Source organism: Triturus cristatus, chromosome 3_1 (genome assembly GCF_964204655.1).
Source record: "Triturus cristatus chromosome 3_1, aTriCri1.1, whole genome shotgun sequence".
In the NCBI taxonomy this organism is placed as follows: Eukaryota; Metazoa; Chordata; class Amphibia; order Caudata; family Salamandridae; genus Triturus; species Triturus cristatus.
Genome location: NC_140583.1, coordinates 216,512,416 through 216,526,932, shown reverse-complemented (window position 1 = coordinate 216,526,932; position 14,517 = coordinate 216,512,416). Strand labels below are relative to the sequence as shown.

The following is a 14,517-nucleotide window of genomic DNA, read 5'->3' as shown; positions in this document are numbered from 1 at the left end:
GTACCCATTTGTCTGAAGTGATGAAGTTCTAGACAGGGAAAAATTGGGAGAGACGTCCCCCGACAGGAGTGGAATGACCGGGGGTATGGCATGGAAGTCACTGTTTGTTGCCGGTGGGGGAGAGATTGTGATATTGCCTCTAGATTCTTCCCTTATAATTGTTTCCTCTAAAACCTCCTCTGAAATAACCTTTTGGTGAGGGGGATTGATTATTACCTTTGTAAGAGGAGGTCGTCTTGGTGGATATGTTTTTTGAGCCACCCCTATAAAAGGAACACCGAAAGGAACCCCTATTGGTGGGTAATTGCAAAGCCCCCATGGACTTTGCTACCTCTGTATCTTTTTTCATTTTCTCCAGCGAGCTGTCCACTGCTGATCCAAAGAAATATTCCTCATCAAAGGGTTGGTTGAGGATGGAGGTTTGCATTTCAGGTTTGAAACCTGAAATTCTCCACAAAGCATGCCTTCGTAATAGTAACTGGTGTAAATTGTACGGGCTGCTGTGTCTGCCGCATCTAGGGCACACCAGGTAAATGTATTTGTAATGAGCTTACCCTCTTAAATAAGGTTATTATCCTTAGTCTTATGTTCGTCTGGTAAGATCTGCAAGAGTTTCTCTAACTCATCATAGTGAGCCCTGTCAGAAAGAGCCAGCAAAGCTTGGGTATTATAGTAAGTCCATGTAGATCGTTACTGATCAGAATAGTGGAGGCCCGCGTCGCATATCGGCTCCATCGGGGCCCTATATAGCCCAAGCAGGCATCCCGAATATGGATGCGACTTTTGATAAATACAGGACCTGAGAGTGGCTTGTATATTTCCAAGTACCACATACTGAGACGCGTAATAGCTTACGGTAACGAACATACATTGGAGTGAAAAGGATTTGGGTCTCCACTAGTGAAATACGTTTTTTTGGACACCATCTACATGGACTTACTATAATACTTTTTTGAGCTACATTTCCACTTCACAAATGAAGAAGCAGGATTGGATATAGTCGCAGATATTATTGCTTATCTTGAAAGCCTTGAGGAAGTCACTGGATGTGACGAAACACGTGTCGGCTGTTCTCGTGCATCTTGATTGGAACTACAAAATTGAGAACTCATTGCGCAAGCTTTCCTCTTTGAATATACTTCTTACATTAGGGGTCTGTTTACAACTTGGAATTGTACAACTATGAACTTTCTGTACAAAATTTCTCCTTCCAAAAAAATGTTTTTTGTAACAGGAGTCTGCTTGTAACTTTGATTCAATTATCCTTGTTTCATGAGTAAAGAATTGAGAAATTTATTTATGCTGTCTGACCAGTGATATATTAATGACGGAGTATACTATGGAAAAAGCCTATTAAAGCAATACATGAGAAGAGATTTAACTTCTTGTGTGCCGGGGTATATTCCGTTTTCATTGTATTGTACAGTGACTGTTCACAGTACCTGTACGTTTGTGCACCTCAGGTAGCAGGGTACACCTTTACCCCTAGTGGCACCACTAATAACTATATTTTTGCTTTTTCTAAGAAATATGATACATAACCGTATTTGTAAATACCCTTTCTTATGTAACACATTTCTGATGTGCGACTGTCTAGAAAACACTGCTACCTCTTCTGCATTGTAATATGCCTTTGTGCATAGGTAATGTATGAGTGACTCTGTGCGAGGAGGTAAGGGTCTCCAAGAGGAAATCCTGCTCTAATGTCTCTGAAGGTAACTCCACCCCGTGATATTGAGCAGTCCTATTAAGGAGCTCAAAGTACCCGATGTTATCATCTGGTGGGGAGCATTTGGAGGGGTACAAATCTGGATCATTATCGTGATCTGGATCAATGTGATAGTCCTGCCAAGGATCAGTGTCCTGTGGGGGATCTTGATTGTCATCCCCATCTCCATCCCCATCATCTTGTGGGTTGGGTGAAGTTGGTGGTGGTGGTAAATTCTCAGGTGAAATAAGTTAATTAGGATTAATAGGAGAAGTAGGTGTAATGTAAGGAGGAGAAGGGTTAGTACCCGCACTTTTCTTCATTAGAGGAATGTGGTAGTCCTCTAGTAGGTCTTATTTCCTCTTTTGGGGTATAGTTGCCTGAATATACCCTGTAACAGGGTGAATCACCAACTTTTTCTGTTTCAGATCCGAAATTGAGTGATTGGACCGAGGTTCTTTCGACAGAGTGTCTTTATCCTTGATTGTCTGTTTCGGCGCCGAAGGTTTTGGCTCCGAGCCTTTCGGCGCCGGTGGTATCGGCTTGGGCTTGTGTTTCGGTGCGGAAGGTGTTGGAGTGGCACTGAGATGGGGTCGGTTCGAAATGTACATCCTCATCTTTGGCTCCTTGGGCATGTTGTTTGGAGTCGGACTCTTCGCCGAAGATGTTCGGTACGGAGCTGCTTTGTGGTTGCATCTTGTGACGTCGAGCACGACGATCACGAAGAGTCTTTTTCGATCTGAACGATCGGCATGCGTCGCAGTCTTTCACATCATGTTCCGGGGATAGGCAGAGGTTGCACACTTCGTGCAAGTCGGTGCATTGAAATTTAGCACGACACCCGGAATATAACTTGAATGGAGTCCGTTCCATCAACTGCTAGAGCAGTCGGCGCAGGTAGGCCTAACGGCCTTCCACGAGTTTTCTGACTGAAGATTTCACAGTTGAGACGATATACAACGGATGGGGAATCGCGGTCGATAACAATACCATCGAGGGTATGGATTGCATGTCGAAGGGGTCCGAGAAACGGTGCCAAACCGGAGTGCAGCAATAAACATCCGAACCGGATGGCGGAAAAAACAATCTATGGATGGAGTCGATGCCCATGCGCACTATCACCGAAAGGAGGAGTCACCTACTTTGTGACTGGAAAGACTTCTTCAAACAAAAACCAAGTGCAAACATCCAGACCCAACACTAGATGGCGATCTATACTTTAAGCATATGATCTACAGCTCATAAGCCTCGAACACAATTGTTTATATTTTATGGAATTATTTAAAAAACACTCAAATATTCTACCACAGCTTCCAAAATAAAGAACTATGGGGGTGAATGAGGAAGGAGCAAAGGCTGAGTGGCCACTTTGGAAGGCAAAGGTGTCCACAAGACGCATTCATACTAACAGACTGCATAATTCCTAAAATGAAATGTAACTACAAATCTCAGGGATTTCAACACGGTTATATTATGTTAATATAACTTGATAAAGCGCAATAAATCATACCCATAGGTATATCTCTGCCCTCAGCCAGCACAAAGCAAACAACCAGATACTATAACAACCACGGTTTCAACATTTTCTTGAATTTAGTGAAATTTGCACAACAACGAAGATGGAAAGGCAATTGATTCCAGACAGTAGGGCCCGTGAAGAAGAGGGCTCTGCCACATATCTAGAAGTGCAAATGGGGGAATAATCAGAAGCTCCTTATCAATGGATCTGAAAGTGCGGTAAGGCAAATAGTGATGCAATTCATCCTTTAGTCATAAAGGGACATTGCATCAAGGACTTATGGGTAAGATGAGTCCTAAACAAGATACACTTTCTGACAGGAAGCCAAAGAAGAATTCTAAGAATAAAAACAGAAGGGGAGCCTGCTGGGAGATTACAGACCAGGCGGGAAGCAGTATTTTGCACCACCTGGACCTTAGACAGTAATATGACATTAACTGCCATAAACAGCACATTACTATAATCAAGGAAGATTATAACCAAAGCCTGGACCAGTGTTTTCCTGGCCGAAGATGGTAGCCAAGGAAAACCCCTCCTCAGAAGTCTCTGTTGTGAAAACAAGAACCGCAAATTACAACGATGTGATTGTTCATGGAAAGTTCCTGGTCCAGTTTAAAGCGCCAGATTTTTTACAGCGTGACTTGGGGAAGGAGCTGCCAACAGCTCCGCAGATCACCAGTTTGGGGTCCAGAGGAGTTGAGCTTTTCCGGACAGTAAGGTTTCAGTTTTTTCACTGTTCAGCTGGAGACAATTCTTTTTTATCCAAGCCGCAATTTTCCTCAGGCAGTCATAAAATCAATATCTAAAATCGTCATGTTCCTTCCCCAGTGAAATGATCAGCTGGGTGTTGTCAATATGAGATTACATCAAAGCCACAAGAGTTAAAAATCTGGACCGGAGGGTGGGGAGGGGGGCACATAGACAGTCTTGCTCAGAGATGAGCCCTGAAGCACCACATGATGGAAACAGTGTGCAATTTAAATGAACCCAACATGATCGTGAGTGCGGCTCTCTAAAAAGGCTGGGAGCCGCAGAAGAGCCTTGCCACCAACACGGATTGCCTGCAGCCTGCTGATCAATACTGCATGGGAAATGGTTCTGAAAGCCACTGGAAGGTCTAACACCACAAGCATGGCAGGGAGACCAGCATCCAAAGTATGGCGGATAGAATCTGTATCTTCCACCAGTGCGGTCTCTGTGCTGTGAGCGGCTCGGAATTCCGATTGCGAGGGATCCAGAATCTTATGGTCCTCCATGAATGCCAAAAGCTGTTTATTGATACAGATTTCCAACATTTTTACCAGCAAAGGTAGAAGTGATATGGGGCGGTAGTTTAACAGACTATTATGATCGGCATTCCATTTTTTTTAGTATGGGAGAACCCAGAGCAGCCTTCCAAGCTAGTGGAATTTTGGCCGATTCTAGCGAGAGATTGAATAGCAAAAGAATAGAAGAGCTATTCAGGTTGCAAGATTCACAGAGACTCTAGGGGGGCAAAAGTCTACAGGTGAAGCAGATTTGGAATTAGTCAGTAACTCCCGAATTGGGCCCAAGGTTGGAACTTCTCTACGTTCTGGATAGCAACCTTGAGAGGTAGATTTAAAAGGGTTGAATTAGTTTGATTCAGGCTTGAAGAGAACTTCCTATATATAGCTTCGATCTTATCCTCAAATATGTCTGACAAAGAGCTGCATAATTGTTGGGAGACTGGGATATCCGAGATGCAGGCACGAGGTTTGGTGAACTCGTTCAGCACTTTATGAATATCTTTGGTAGAATTACCCGCCTTCTCGATCCTGCCTGATACATAACTTCTCCTGGAATTACTGATATGGGCGTGGAATTGGGATTACGCCAGTTTGTAAGCAGCTTTATCAGATGGGGTTTTAGTATGGCGCCAGCGTCTCTTCAGCCTTTTACAGCCAGCTTTCAGAGTACTCCGTTTCATAGAGTACCCATGGGGCATGCGGCCTGGAGGATGTGTGCCTAGATGGAGGGGAACAGTATCCATCACAAAGATATACAAAATTATACAAAGTTTAGCAATAACGCAAGAACTTAGGCAAAGGCAACGTTTGTTGCGTGGCATCTGGTAATCGTTGGTATCCTCATTTCAATAGGGCAGGGTTGTGGCACACAGGGCCTCGAATCAATGTGCATGAGTAGACAACGGACTGATGTGTGTTCTACATTAATCCATTTACCCAGTGGTGCTGGGAAGTGATAGGGAGCAATAACTGCACACAAACCATATTTTGTTTGCCCAGCAACAGAGACTGCCACTGAAGTGCAGTGCGGTTGGGATACGCAATCTGAACTATTATCGTGGAGACAAATAGCACATATAAATATGTGCCGTATAGGTATCCTCGCGAGTAAGAGATCAGCACTTAAAACCATATAGACAATCATTCAGCAATATCAAATAACGTTTAAAAAAATCTGATGAAAGCTGGATTTTGTTGTGAAAAAAGGGTTGCTTATCTTAAGGTGTTTATCAGTTCCTTCTTGCAAGCAACTTGAAGGACGCAGCCAACAAAGTGTTTAAAATGTATATACTTTAAAACTGAAAAACTTACTTTTTAATCAAATTGCGCTCTTATGTCTGACACTGCAGTCAAACTGTTCAAACTGTTACTTAAAAAACTAAAATGCTACCTATTTTGTGTGTTTTCCAAAGAATTCCTCACAATGCTGTCACTGGCTTATAGTGCAGGTGCTCATCACAACTCAAATTCACCAAAATGCAGGAGAGGTGGTGAAACCACATAATGCTCCCTTTGATCCAAATTATATCACTCGCTTCCCACGTTCTCTAACCATCATCCTTTCTGTTGCCGCGGAGAGACTAGTTGAACAGCAAGAAGCAGAAATTACAGAAATAAAACTTGGATCTCTTAGAGCCCATTTCCTTTTTAAATCCCACCTACACAGCGCATGCGCTGTGCTACACAGTGTATTGTTTACAATTTAGTGGGTTTACAACCAGTCCACAGCATACCATTAATTGTTTTTGTTGTCAGCTCATTTTCAATCTTTCGTTTGCTTAGCTCACATAGGCTTCCCTTCCTATTTTTTTTAATTTTATAATCGCTTCAGTATTATTTCTGGACGTGCAATGTGCTTTCTTATTTTTAACACAGGCATAAGTATTTTTATTTTTGTTGCTTTCACTCTATCTGCCATCTCTACTGATGCTTTAGTTACTTACATCCACACCTCTACTACTCTATGCTATGGCACTTCGTTCCACACAGTCATTCCACGCCTCGCCATACCTCTCTACTCTGCGCCATTTTACTCCACAAAATGCAACTCTATGCTGCTGTTCAACATAGCTAAAAGACCTTGGCAAAGCCGATAGCTCTGATCTAGGCAAGACTTACTGGCTTTTCCAATACTTGTTATCACTCTCACTAGCTTCATGGCACAGCGCTGGGGGGCACCATGTACAGTGCTACTGGTCCCAAAGGGCAAGCCAAGGTAGCAGGTGCTGCCCATGGCTCTCCCTGGTGGTCATTCAATTCTTGGCTTGCAGAAGAAATTATCCCTGGACTTAAACATTTACACTGATGCCTAACTTAAGGCTGTGTCCAACTATTTCTTTAAGAACTACAGTATCGAAAGGAGAGACAGAAACAGGCGTCAGAGGAACCGAAGGTCCAGGAATGTGCTATAATGATGTTTTACAAGAGACAGACTGCTCTAGTGGAACCCAGACTCCACCCCTCACCTCCCCAATGTATATAACCCCTCCATCTTATGAGGAACACATTGCTACTTTTTACCAGGTGAACAGCAAACAATGGTACTGCGGTCAATGGCAATTCAGTGCGCATATTGTGCACCCCCATCCGTTCCTTCCTCATATCTGTGGTGTTGTGACGTGCACAGGACTGCATGCATGGATCTGCATCTGGTAAATGGAACCAGCATTTATCCACATCCACGTGTCAGTTCCTTCAGAATCCAGACACCCCCCACCCCCGTCTGTGGACAATCATGCAGCCCATAGCTCACTCCCAACAATTTTAGATGATCACTGAATCAGGGAACCTCAGGCTTCCACGATGCAGCTCTCGTCAGCTCTGCGCCATATTGTTTCCAGCAGTGATAGCGCATGAGAAAACGGTAGCGCTAAATGCATGAATGAATGAACAGAACATGTATTTAGCGCCTCCACAACCATGCTGTCTCTGTTGTCTTCATCCAACGATCCCGGCTGAAGTTTGCAGTATTTACTCCCAGTTATGACTCGTGGACCATAGATGGCAGAGAACAACCTTTCATGGAAGCCTGGCATGGGACCGGCGTCTTCCCACCGCAGGCCAGTCGGTCTCACCAAAGGTTACAGGGGAAACTGAAGAAGAGCAAGAAAGAGCGTATAATCCCAAACACATGGCCTCCGCGGAGATCACACATCCATACAGACCTGGATGACTGAGTTTCCATTCCAACCACATAACCAGACTCCAAACACCTACAGGGCGTCAGTTCGCGTGCGTAGTTCATTTTCTACAGCGTGAACACACACAAAAAAAAAATAATTAAGGGGTTGCTCATTCTTGCCAGAGCGCTACCACGCAAAGATATAACTGCGCAACTTTTTTTTTTTTGGTGTGTGCAGGTTTTATATAGCGCGAACTCGACCCGAAGGTATTGGAGCGCTTTACATGAGCACCGGTTAGGTTACACATTCAGGCACGGGGAGATTAAGTGATTTGCCCAGAATCACAGGATGTGGACGCGACCCCGAGGCTCGAACCCTGGTTTCCAGTACCAAAATCGGCAGTCTAGCCCACTGACCACATTATAACTTGGAACCTCAACACGGCCTCCATACCATGCCACGCAGAGGGGTGGTCGAATTTTGGCCAGAAATGTTCCTACTCCATTGGACCCTTTCAGGGCTTTGATCACGCATGCTGTATAATCACTCTTAAAACCACGCTTAGGGTGTCTGCGGAGCGCCGGGCCACGCAGCCTTTCTTTTCACCCTCCTGGGGACGGCCCATCAATTCCTTTCAGCTAAATGCACTCACATATGAATATTTTAGTACAATTTAATGTTGCTGCACCAACCCCAGAGGAGCAGGGCATCAATTTGTGAACACAGCTCTCGTGGAGTTAAAAGCCGGGCTGATAATGCATGTGAAAGGGCTTGTCAATCATCGGCCGTTTCGCAAGTCGCAGACAGGGAAGCCTGTGAGCCCAGCTCCAGCTGCACTCCGAGTGATCGGCGGCGGCGGGGGTTTCCAGCGCCGCTATCCTTCAATGGAAATATTCCAAACACGTGTTCCCGAGCTCGGGCGGCGTCCCCCAGCGTCTCCCGTCTGTAGCTCCCTACCAACCCCGAGAATAAGGCGCCACCTGCCGGACTGGGAATGAAATGCACAACTAACAGGCCTGCAACTGCAAAAGGAACCTGGGGGTGGGCGTAAATAACCCGAGACACATTATTTTAGGGTTTCTCTTAGGCGCTTCGACCACCCAAATAGGCGGCACGATGTAATATATCAATTGAAATGATCACAATTCATAAATGTTTTTAAAATCGATTCTTTTGATTTTATGGGCTCAGGTGGGCATTAAGTATTTACAAGCCTTATTTGACTGTTCCGAAAAACAAGGGCATACCCTGTGCAAAATTTGGAAACCTGGTAATATTGCTAGTTCGGGGCGCATTCATTTTCATTTTAGCGAATGGCCTTCCTTTAATCCTACTTGGGGGGAGGGGGTTTAATGCATTCTGTTCAGCCTCGAGAGGGACTACAAAGCCACTTTAAAAGCGCTCTGGTCGGGGCCACGGCACGTGTTATGTTATGACTCATTAACGAGCATCGCACCACCTCTCCCGTGGGTGATCCGCAGGGTCAAAGGTCACAGAAAATAAAGTCTGACACAGCGCCAAATTTGAAATTCTTTCGAGGTACTTACTAACCACTAGAATAAAAAAAAAATGAAATGAAGATTTTTTTTACATATATATATATATATATATATATATATATATATATATATATATATTTTGCAGGTCAGGGATTTTATTGAATTAAAAAAAACTCTGTAAAGTAGTGGTGGCTCTGAGACTATGGTATAATTTGCAAACTTTTAAAAGACAGGATGTGACCATTACTAAATCTGCCGAATCTTAAGCGAGCGAAGAGTGGAACATTCGCAATATGAGCATCTGTCACTTAGGCAAAGTGAACAAATGACTTACCTTCAGTAACACTCTTTCTGGTGGATACTCTAACCACAGATTCTTAACCTTAAAATGCTTCCCAGGTGCCAGACTGAATCAAAAAAACTTGTCTTCATAGCAATGCTCCTGCATGGGGCCAGCTGATGCTGTGGGGCTCAAAAGGGATCAATAGATTTGTGTTATTTTTTGGTCCTTCAACTCTCCCATCAGCAGTTTCGCTTTAAGCGGATTGAAGTCCATGTAAGAGTCACATAAGGGCTAAGCGCATACTGGAGCTGGTGGTACCTGAAGAGCTGGGTTTTATACGGGCTAAACTCCTCTTGCATCAGAGCGAATGGTTTAAAGATGTCACCCTCCATCATGTTGCCCAAATGGAAAATTCCTACAGTGTCCCATTGGTCAAATCCCCCGAGCGCGGACACTTGTTAAATTATGGATCCCACCCACAGAGCAAGCTCCTCATTCAGTTTCTGCCTCCAGCCTAAATCCTTAAATGTGTTCCTCCAAAGCTGAAAGAGTGCCCCTGGTGGCCAAGAAAATGTAGTACGCACTGGCATCTCCCCATCACCCACTTCACAGAGGCATACACGCTCGGTGTGTCATAGTACCATTCACTTAGGACCAATAGGTGTGACGCTCTGTAATGGGAGAGGATGTCAGCTGCTGCTGTGCTCTAGTCATCCGTGGATTTAAAGCATTTAGATGAGGCTAGCTTCGGAGTACAGTGATTCCACAAGAATCCTCGGAGAATAGAATTGGTGTTGGCGAACGATGAACAAGAGATGTTGAAGGGCACATTTCATAATTGGTACAATAACCATGGCAGTGCGACCATTTTAAAAATAGCTGATCTCTCCAAGAGGGAGAGCGGGAGCCCAGACCAGACAATGTCATCAAATAATTTGTCTAATATTGGCTGAATGTTCCAGGACCATGCCACCCGATGGTTAATGGATACGTCTAACTATAGATTACTCGCCTTAGAATAGATACCAAAGTAGTACCTCCCCAGGCGTAGGGTCGGTGGACGGGACTCAGACCAAAAAATACTGCAGGAGCGAATAGGTGAAATGACTTTTCTGCTGAACCTGGTTGTCAATGCAGTAGTGCTTTCTGAACGTGTGCACTTATGCCCACATGGCAGCTTGGCAAATGTGAAGCACATGCACTGTGCATGTGCAGTGGTAGAAGCCTTAGGCATGGGGGAATGGGTCCACAGTGTTTGATTCTTAGCTAGTTTATCTTAATGCAGAGCACTATACAACTTCAACGAGGTTCCTTTCCTGCACATCACTCCACTTCTTTGCTTCCAACCCAGAAACAGTTGATCCGCCACTCAATGATCCTTGGTATGATGAATGTAAATTAAAGACCTTCTGGGGTCCAGCCGATGGAGTCTCTCCTCCTCTTTAGAGGGACGAGGGGGAGCAAAGAACACTGACAGAGGGATGACTTGCAGAACATGGAAGGGAGTGACAACTTTTGGCAAGAATGCTGCTCGAGTCCTCAGCACCAACTAGTCCTGGAAAAAGGTGGTGTAGGACAGATGGACCAAAAGTGCCTGAAGTGCTCTCTCGCAACAAACTGGCATAACTGCAATCAGGACAACAGTTTCTTTAAGGACAGGGGATGCCTGAAGCAGCTAAGCTATGCTCGAAGAGCGAACACATGAGAAACGTCAAGACCAAGTTGAGGTCCCACCACTAACAATTTGGGAGGAAACGAGTCAAACATATTAAATCTCACCACAAAAAGTGATTTAAACAACGACTGTTGGTCTGGCAAATGCAGAAAGTCCGAAAGGACAGAAATAATAATAATGCCCACTGCAGGCCTTGGTGGACCAAAAATAAAACAAACAAAAGGATGTCTAACAGCTTTGCTTGTAAAGAGTCTTGCGAACACCACACCAGGCCAAAACTCTGTACCAGTGGCCAGCATAAATGGATTTTGTGGAAGGGAACCTAACGGCAAATGTGAGATCCACCATTTCAAATGCCAAATCAACCACAGTCTGCTGCCACCACTCAATCTCTACAAAGTAGGTTTAGATTGTGCAGATTAAGGGTGAAGACCCAGCCATGTTGCTGAGTAGGATGTCCTCTTGAAGTGGTAGCCTGATCAGACGACAGATGCTCATGTCCAGAAGGACCAGGTACCCCTCTCCTGGCCCGATACAGATCAGCTAAGATGACCTGTTCCTGGTCTTATTCTGAACTCTGGGTAGGAGAGAGGGGCAGGAAGAAAGGTGTACAGGAAATCCGAGTTTCACTCATTTGAATGCACCTTCTTTCAACACTGCCTGTTCTCAACAGTGTTGAAAAAAATCTTGTCACGTTTCTCCCCGCAGATTAAAGAGTCCCTGCTCCACCTCAGAATGTAGATGCCGCTTATGATCCAGCAGGCATCTCCTGCTCAGTTTGTCTGCTCTAGCATTTAGGTACCCACTCAGGTTGTTTGGAATCAGGAAAATACCCTGATGTTCTAGGCACTTCCAGACGCGTACAACCTCCTCACATAGGACCCAGGCCCCTCTCCACCCTGCTTGTTACAATGAGAACTTGCACCAGCCTCCAGTGCAGACGAATGGCCCGCAACGCTAGCAGACTAATGTGGAGCCAGGCCTGCACTGGAGACACCAGAGTATCATGATCACTACCGATTTCTAAGTGACCTCTCCAGCCTAGCAGGGATGCATCCATCACCACTGTCAGCTCTGGGTGTGGAGGGAAGAGGGGCCTGCTGCTGGACCAACTATGTTCGAGCAGCCACTACTTCAGATCTTGTGTAACTTTCTCTGAGACCTGGATGCCATTTCCAGATTGCCTTGATTCTACGCCCAATTGAACTTCCAATTCCAATGCAGAGCTCAAATGTGAAATCTGGCGTTGCTGATGAAGAGAAAGCAGGAGGCTAAAAGATGCCAAAAAGCCTCAGAGCTGCTCTTACCCTGATCCAAGAGCGAGCCTGCACCATCCGGATAATTGCCTGAATGTCCTGGATTTGTTGCAGCAGAGAGAAAGCCCTGAACTCCAATTATGTCCAGGATTGCTCAAATAAATGGAAGACTCCGAGAAAGAGGTCATTGAGACTTCGGTTCATTGAAAGTGAACCCCAAAGATGTCAAGAAGTTTGCAGTCATTCGTAGATGGCCCACCACTGATTGTGGTGAGCCTGACTTCAACAGCCAGTCATCAAGGCAAGGAAATACCAATATACTAGAGCTCTGAAGATGGGTTGCGACCACCACCATAACTTTCGTAAACACAGGTAGATAGCACCCAGCTACTCATGCTGTCTCATCTCAAGACGGAGGATAAGCAGGATGGGTACATGTCTAAAGTGCTCTGGAGGAGGCCCTGTCTCATGATCCGACTTGGAAGGCTCCCTTCCTCTACTGGAATAAACTGGGCGCAAAGACCAGTAAAGTCTGCCCGCCAAACATAAGATTAGGCTGCATGACGTCAAATACAGAGGAAACAATGTCGTCACAATACCAAGATAGAAGTACTGGCTTCCTTGCAAATTTTAAAAAAGCAGAATTCTGCCTGCCGGTACAAACTCCCTGAAAAAGGGGGAATCTGTGACCCAAAACTCACAGGAAACATATTCCTGAGTAACAGTGGAATCATACCATTGCCTCTGCATCTTCACACTAATGGCTAAACACAAAGACCATTGTGCATCCAAACATGGAAGGACAGACAAATTCACTAAAGTTCTGCAACTCCCCCAGAAACAAGTATTGGAGCAGAAGGGGAAACGGGGAACCCCCAGTGCTCATCAACCGACAAGATACTACTGGCAATACAAAGCTCTAAGTAGACCCTTGAACACAACATCTGAGGTGGGCTCTGCGGTTATGCTAGTTAATCAGGATCTCAGGAACTTGGTCAAGAGAGTATATGGTGTAGAAGAGAGAATTTCAGCTGGAAGACAGTCAAGGAACTTAGGGACAAAGTGAGACATCTGCTGGAGTAAACTTAAGACCTGACAATGTGTGTGGAAGATGCAGAATGCCACTCTCACAGGAACAATCTCCGAATGTGCATAGGGAAAAGACCCAATGGGGTTCCTGAAGGCCTGTCAAACCTGAGGTCTAGAGGTGGAAACATTTTCTCCCTGCTTCGTCATAGAATGGGTGCATAGTGCAGTAACAGTAAGGCTGCCTCCAGGAACCCCTCCCCCAAGATCCATGATAGCCCACTTTCTGAATGGTAGATTGACTGCCCATATACACAAGCAGGAAGGGTAACTCTGTAGTATGGGAGGCTGTGGACGGAATCAGTCTAGAGAAAGAGTTGCCCAGCGCCCTAGAACACTATGGGGTTCTGAGTAATTCCATTGTCAAGCCACGTCACAATGTGGGGGAAGAAATAAGCCTCCCCCCAATATATCCAGAGATCATGGCCAGCGATAAAGGGAATGTTTCCACCCACACTATTATTTCGAACGATAGGCCCCTGCCATTAAAAATATTGTCATGGAATGTGGCAGGTTTGGGAAATAAGTCCGACTGTCAGGAACGGATTGAATATACTGATTCCAAAGATTTATGCATGTTCCAGGAAACTTGGGAGAGAGAGGAACATGCGAGGCAGGGTTTTGCAGTATTCTCCATTCCTGCGAAATGGGGGGGAAGGGGGCGTCCATCGGGAGGCCTTGAAACCTGGGTCGCAGTTCATGTGGGATGCCAGGCCACGCGTTTTCCAGTGGCTTCAGAAGACATACTTGTGGTTCTACTGGAATGGTCCCATTGCTGCAGATTAGCGGTGGTAAATGTATATTCATGGCCGGTTACCATCTCGCAGGAGTCCCCTACCATTGACAAACTGTCGGATCTTCTCGCTGAACTCCCTAAGGGGTTCCCTTTTGTAGTGGGTGGGGATTTGAACTCACACTTTGAGCCCTTAGCAGGTCTCTTAGACGGGGCCTTCTTAGAGGAAGATGCAAGATGGCGAGTACCATTGACAGTTTCTATATCGCCCAAAGCTTGGAGCCTACTAGCACTCCAGATTACTGCCCTAACTTTGAGACATGGGGTGAGGGCCTGTAACGGGCGTGTCAAATCTGATATCCCGAGTA

General features: G+C 45.3%; 1 protein-coding gene across 1 annotated transcript in view; it reads right to left on the bottom strand.

Annotated features, from left to right (window-relative positions):
- ETFA (electron transfer flavoprotein subunit alpha) overlaps positions 1-14,517 on the bottom strand; it is a 300,814-nt gene that overhangs the window by 119,775 nt on the left and 166,522 nt on the right. The window lies entirely within an intron of this gene.